The sequence below is a fragment of the Numida meleagris genome, chromosome 8 (assembly GCF_002078875.1).
Source record: "Numida meleagris isolate 19003 breed g44 Domestic line chromosome 8, NumMel1.0, whole genome shotgun sequence".
NCBI lineage: Eukaryota > Metazoa > Chordata > Aves > Galliformes > Numididae > Numida > Numida meleagris.
In genome coordinates, this window is record NC_034416.1 from 15,775,503 (window position 1) to 15,783,209 (window position 7,707).

Sequence of the window (7,707 nt, forward strand, 5' to 3'; positions counted from 1 at the left end):
GATTCATTCACGGGGCGGGATCGGGTAACCGAAGGCCGCGCTGAGGAGAGCGCCGGGCGGGGCCGGGCCGGGCCACGGGAGGAGGCGCAGCTGCCGGATTCATTCACGGGGCGGGATCGGGTAACCGAAGGGCGAGCGAAGGCCTTCGCGGGGGCCTGGCGCTGCCCCCGGGCCCGGCTGCGGTCCGCAGAGCTCTCCTCAGGCGGCGCCCGCCGCCCCTCGGAGCGCTCCCAGCGCGCAGGCGGCACAGGGCGCTTCGGCACGGCGCCTTCTACGTGCTCCTTTCCTTTCCCAACTCAGTTCCGTGTTTTTCCCGGCCTTGTGCAATGCTCGCTCAGCACGGCTGCGTGCAGCTCGTGGTTCCGCTGCGCTGCTGTCCCGCGGGTGGGCTCGGCCCTGCCCCGCTGTCTCCCAAAACTTGGAGTTTACCGTTAAAAACGCGGGATTTTTTTTTTTAAATTTTTCATCACTAAGGACTCGAGAGCATATTTGGGCATTTAGAAATAAAAGCAAGTTCTCGTTCTTTTCCCGTCTTGTGTAACACCAAGCACAGTGCTCACGCTGGGTAGATGCACTCACTGTGTTACTTCTGTAGGAAAGGTTGGAAAGAAAATACGAGGGAAGAACGTCGGGAGAAAGGTCCCCTTCTAGGGAACGCCAGTGTCCCGGTGCCAGGTCGTAGGCCAGGGCTCCAAGTTTGGCTGCAGCGACAGCAGCAGTTACCTTCAGTGCGAGCTGCCACTGGCTCTCTAGAGACTGTAGCTATACGTGGAAATTGTGAATAAAACATTGTCTGTTGAAAAATGTAAATACAAATAAAAACATAAGTTCTAAACTTGCACACAGTATATATATATCTATACGGGTATGACATTACACACGGAAAAAGATCAAAAGGAGCTGGGTCTATTCGTGTCGTCCCCGCACAAAGTCAGCTTCCGCCAGCTGCCCGACTCCTCCATGAGAATAAGTGGCACGGTCCCAGAGCCAGCGCTCTGCCTGCACGCCGCTTCTGTGGTGGATCCTCACCCTAAAACCCAACACTTGGTAAAGATTAAAACATTTTACTGCACGAGCTGGAGAAGCAGCGGGTGCTCCAGGCAGCCTCAGTCAGCTGTGCAGGAAGCCCGGGCGCTCGGGTACTCGTCAGGTATGCGGTGCGTTGAGAAAACACTGCAGTTTGACACGCTTGACCTCATAGCTGAGATTTTTTTAGGTAATTGTGTTTAACGATGAAAACGTGACATTGTTCTTAGGGCGTGGTTTTGAAGGAATGCGTGCACAAGCGCTGACAGTGCCGTGGCAGGTACAAAAGCTGACTCAGACCTTCCAAGCTCAGATTCGTAACACTTCTGCACGTCCTGATTCAGCTGACAGTTCGTTTTGTGCACTTGTGACAGCAGCTGGTGGAAGCCCTCCAGAGACCCGACTCCAGGTGCAGCAGCATAACGCCAATCACTGGGCACGCAGACCAGGAGGATTTCCACTCCCTCCCAGTTGCTCCATTCATCTGCGGACGCTGTGTAAGCAGAACTTGCATCATCAGAGAGGTGGGATGGGCCATTTCTTTCCAAAGAGATTGGTTTCTTTTTTTTTTTCCCTTCTGCAAACCAGATCATTTCTCAGATGCTGTTTAGAGTACAACCACACAAACCATTCAGTCAGCACAACTGGAGGTGCAGGGAGCTCCTCGAGGCTCAGAACCTGCCTGCTCCTTTCCAGAGAACAGAAGATTGGGTTCCTTGACCCAGCTGCGCCCTGGAAGAATTCATCACACAGGACCACGCTGAGATGATATAAATAACCAGCAGAAAACAGTTTATATGGCATGCATCTAAAAAGTAACCACAAGCTCTGTATAGGAATACAGGAGACAGAAAAGCGGAATGAGTTCTGAACCACAACATTTTGTTGTGGAGGACAAAAAGGGCTCCACAAAGAGTCCACATTCTGCTTTTTCCCCCCCAACTAATGATTCTCCTGAGCCTGAGCCTTCCGGTACCTGCAATTGAGGAGATGTGATGAAAAGCTCTTCCTGCTATATAACCACTCTTTCCTAAGGACAGTTCCAGATGTGCTGCGACCCATTTTCAGACTTTGTGAAGGAATCGAAGAACATCCTGAAGGTTCTATGTAGAACTTCAGAATTCCAGCATGTTTCCCAATAAATAAATAAAATAACAATTCAAAAATCTGCTATCCAAACATAAGGAAATGGAGACATTTTACAGCTCTCACCTCACTAGAAAGGATTTGTATCTGACAGAAAAGCTCTGAGAAAGATGGGAGGAGAAAGTACTTTATGGGACTACATCACCTTTCTTACAACAGCCACTCTTAAGACTTCAAAGTGCACCATTACGGAAAGTGAGCCCAATTCAGAGATGATTTAACAACGACTTTTACAACAGGGATTTTTACAACACTTGATCCAAGGAGAGCCCTTGATCAGTCACCCATTTAAAAAACAGCGTTAGGAGAGGGCAGATACCAAACTAATTCCATGCCTGATTAATGGCCAGAGCTCCACCAGCAGAGGAGATGAGAACACCCTCAAGCTGCCAGATGGCTGATTCATTCCTCCAGGCAGGAGACTCATGCTCATGCTGCTCCCTTTTCTTTGAGAGCAACAGAATAGGAACTCACTCTGCAATGCTGTTTCCTCTTTTCTCTTTAAAGATAAATAAATAAATAAAGAGCACATCCCTTGACCATTCCTTTTATCTTTTTTTAAAGATTTGCTTATAAGAGTTGGAACAAAAAGAAGGGAAAAAAAAAAAAGCAGAAATGGTGTACTGGATTCATTCCAAGGTGAGGTGGTGACCTTGATCACCTGTATTAAATAAGCCACAGCCATATTTTTATCTAACTGGAGACAGAGACAAAAAGCAGTCTTCCCAGTCCAATTTTGTTTCCCGAATTTCTGAAACTGACACAGTCACTCTAGGGAAATCTGCTCTGAAACCTTTTGGAGATGAATTGTTACGTAAGAAACAAATTAAAGACCAAAAAATGGGTTACTCTCCCCTAACTCACAGGAGAGAGATTTCACATTATAGATCCTTAAGCCTTTCCCTGTTCTGTGAATAATTTCTTCCTTTTGTGGTTAACATAAATCACCCTTTTTGCCCCTGTTTCTCACCAGTCGCTTCCACTTCACTCAGCTCTGAATTTTCTTGGATTCAGTTCCTGCCCACCGTGCTCTCAGACCCACGAAGGCGTGTGGAGTCACAGCTTGTACCTTTGTCACTAAAAAAGTGTCAACTCTGCTTCACTCTTGGTTCTGGAAATGAATTACAACTCCAGCGAGGCACAAGTGCCTTCCTGCCATTCCTTCCCTCAGCTGTCTGCCTGTGCCCCTCTCGCCCTCCAGGGCCCTGCTCTTGTTCCCGTATTTGAGGTGAGTGGTTCTTGCTAGGTCTCATTCTTTGAGATAACAATCCTATAGCCCCATTTTAAAGTTTTCATCATTGAACTGTGTACAAGACAAGCCAAACATTGGAAGGAAATAATGAAAAGCCCTTCTCCTAGTTAAGAGCTTTCACTGCAGGCATGACTTCAGCCTTACGGACTCGACAGCAAGCATTACCACTCCGGCCCTCTCCTGAGCCAAGGGCAAGATCTACTCCTGTTCCCAGACTAGGAGGCTTGCCATGCTCCCAGGCAGAGGGATCACAGGGCAGGGAGTGCTTTGTGAGTCAGGCACCGTGGCAGCATCGGTGACAAAACCTGTGGAAGAGGCACAGGTGCAGAGAAACATGTTTCAAATTGGACAAATTGAGTAAGACAAAGGGGATGGCGAGAGGCAGGAAACAACAGACTGTCCAACAACAAAAAGCTGGAGTGAGAAGCAGACGACGGCTGCCGCGAGGTCAGGTGGGCCCGACGGCAGCAACGCCCTGGGCAAGGAAGCGGCTTATGCTGAGACAGCTACAAACTGTGATGAGATCCCACAGTACTGCGGACTCACAGGGCCACTCCCCTCCCAGGAGCACAAAGCACACAGCAGGTCTCAGCTGCTCAGCTTTGTAGAGCCATAGGTCTCTCTTAGATGATGACACGGAGACAGGTTTTGCCTGAGAAGGGGAGGAAGGCAGCTGGCTTGTGGTTAGGTGAGGTCAGAGAGGAACCGGGGCTTAAACTCTGCCCAGAATCATAGAGCAAAAAGATGATAAACAAGTGAAGTCAAATATATTTATGTTTAAACTGTCATCAAAAAGCTTTGAAGAAAATGATCCACCAAACAAACGAGTCAGCTCTCTCCTGTATTTTCAGGCAAACACCCATTTAGCATGTTGACAGTGGATCTGTTTATCTTGGTCTCTTCCCCACGGACTGCTGAGGCCAGAGATTGGCGAGTGCTGCAGTGGGGATCGGTGCCTACAGGACAGATAAGGTTAAGGAACAGATTACTCTTAAGGAACTCTTTCAGATAAGCTTGCATGGTTCTCTGGGCTGACTTAGCACACTCCCAACATTCTACCTGTGTCTTATCACCGTTTCCCTTCATTTAGTTTTCATCCTCAACCTGCTTCAAGGTTTCTTCCAGAAAGCCCACTCTCCTTCCCATCGGGTGTGGGGCTCGAGGATGTTCTTGCTGCCTGGACTCTCTGATACAGCGTAAGGTACAAGCAAAGTGTGATCTCATCATTAAACTGTAATTGAGATTTTCTCTTAAGGAAGCATTGCGTGACAAGTAGCAAGCAATACAACAGTTCATTCCTGACATCTTGGCAGTTTGCACAGATGTTCAAAACTGTTAAGATAAAAATACTTTTTTAGAATGAAACTTCCTTTAGCAGGCTCACAGAAGTACTGCCAAGACTTGTCGGCAGCAGCTGAAGGGCTTCCCCCTCCTCAGGGCCTTCAGGGAGCACTACGCACCGGGGACAGCGGATCCCATCACAGCTCTCCCATTAACACCATCAGGGTTGGGTGTTGGAAAAGGAGGTAAAGCCAGTCCCAGATCCAGAAGCTTAACTCTCTTATGCAAGAGTTCAAAGGGACCGCTACGGCTTGACACCCACCTTTGAAAAGCCTGTCTTGAGAAGATAACTACTTGCTTTAAGTGATGAATCTCACCATGCTGTGCAAAAGTAAGTTACACAATTAGTAATCATCTAAAGGCAACTCAGTACTTTTCACCTATCCTGCAGTATCACATATTTACAATAAAATTAATAGTGTTTTCTCCCAAATTTTCTTGAGGATTTTGTTTAGCCAAGCAATTTATCACTGACAATGTACTGTCTTCTTTCCTGCCCTAGGAAAAAGCGAGTTTTTGCGCTTCGTCAGTCACAGAGCTGTTATTCTCTGAATCAACACTAGTAATTTTACCTTAGTGTTAACATCGGTATTGCTTAAATATGGAGTCCTGGTTAAAAAAATTGAAGACAAACTGCTGAAATTCAGTTTTTGTGTGTTATCACAGCTCACTGGCCTCCTCACAGAAAGCCACATGGCAGTTACAGCTCAGTAACTTCTGTACAGCAGCATCAGCACATCCCTTGAAGCTGCCCAACAGTGACTCACGGAGGCGGGGGGTTCTGTCAGCAACCTGCAGTGTGAAGGCACGGCCGAGGAGAGCTCTTCCTCATCGGATTTCCCTGCCACTCAGCAAGACTTAATCACGCAGGACACAAAAATAAAGAGGGCGAGGGCAGGCTGAGCATTAACAGTTCTATGAGGAATGAAGACAATCTCACCAGACCAGTGGTGGTAAGGAGAAGGCAGCCAGCCCCATCCACACAGCAGGCCCAGGAGGTAAGGCCAACACACCAGGCACCCGACGCCACACCCCGCCCCGGGGCTCCCAGCCTTCCTGCTGCCAGGAGTCAACCTTGCACCAAACGGAAGGTAAGAAAGAACACGGCCCAACAGCTTGTTGTTCAGTTACCTACCTCCACAGCAAAATACTGCTAAAGCCAGACGGATCTCCACCTTCTTCACTCTACGGCCTTTTTGGGAAGGCCTTACTCACAATACACGCAGGACAGGTTCTCTTCCGAGTAGTTACTAAACACGGCAGGCAGCAAATTCGATTCCACCTTGTGCAATTTAATTCTACTATACAACACTTCAGCTTGAAGTTTTCCATAAATAAAGTAATCCAGTGTCTGCATTAACATCTCATCCAGTTGATTTGCTATGCAATATAAGAAGTTTTAAAAAGGGAATTAAAAAAAAAAAATACAATCCTCAGCAATCAATGACATTCTTGCTATTAAGCTATGGGCTGTAGATTAACACAAAACAAATCAAAAAAAAAAAAGCATGGAGGCTAAGCATCTGATACAAGCTACAGCAACCTGTAGGATAAATCAGTATTACGTTTCGGGTTCCATATTTCAAGGCACTGAGAAAAAGCTAAAGGTATAACAAAAACTTTAATTTTTTTCCTTATTTTGTTCTGGTATTCCTAAATGAGGTTGCAATTTCCATGTTTGCTAAATAAAACATTCCAGAATATATTAAAAACTCCTGTAAATCTCCCACAGACCTAGAGCAGCAAAAAGCTCTACTGTTGTCAGTAAAATGGAAATAAGATTTTACGTACTAACCAGTAAAAGGAGGCGACCAAACCTTGATCCCTGAATTTCCTCCATAGCTCTCAATTCCGGGTAGCTCTTATAGGAACCAACTTCCAGGCATCTCTGCCTTGCTGCTAACCTTCCTTCCAAAGGGCCTGTCATTCTATTCCATCTATTTGCATCCTTCACTGCTCTCTCTTTAAATACTCAGCTCAATGTCAACATCTGCTCCTTTAAGATATTGAAAATCAAAGTAATTAAAAGAAATCTTCCCAATTCAAGCTGTCAAAATTTGATGACTGTGCTAATTATTTTCTTGCATTTAGTCTGAATAGAACTCTGATTATAATTAAAAAAACCCTAAACCTACAGAGCAGTTTTGCCATCTTGCTAGCAGGCTCTTAACCTTTTAATGTTCCCGAATAATTCAAATTCAGCGTAGCACTATAGTGCTCTATCTTTTATAATATTTGTTTTTTAAAAATCCCAGATACACAGTGTATCTTTCAGAAGTAATACAGAAGCTCTCAAGTGAAGCACTTCGTATTAATTTGCATACAAACTGGGTAATGTTTTTGCTGTTCATTCCAGCTCTGAGGGTATTGTTTGTGACCTACTTCTATGTTTTCCTCTTGAAGAGTTTACGTAGTAGATTTACACCCCAAATCACCTCCCTGCCAGGGTTTAGGATTTACTTTTGTGACAGTTCTAAACAGAATTTGGTCAGCCTCTTTCCCAGATAGCTCTGTCTAGTCCGCGTGGCAAAAGCTGCAGGCTGTAAGCTAGATCCAGCTCACTCACACAGTCTCTCACATGACTTCGGTCAAGGTTAGGTAACAAACCATCTGCTTAAGCAAGGCAGCATAACATGGTTTGCACCAATAACTAAACAAGCTATTTAGGTGAGATATACTAGCTCCTGTGCAAACGCCTCCCCTTTAGTTTCCCCTGTTAAGTTAACACGAGCCCTCCCTGTAAGTGAAAATGGGAGCCAGAGACAAGGCTGCCAGCACTGCCAACACATCGGTCCTGAAAAAGCCCTGGGTGCAGGAGTTCTCAAACACTAAACTCTCTGAAAAGACAGAAGAAAAAAAACCAACAAAACCAAACCCCTTCTTACCAGAATATGACACATCTAGTTTTTCCCAGAAGAGGAACATAAATCCTAGTGCTGAGT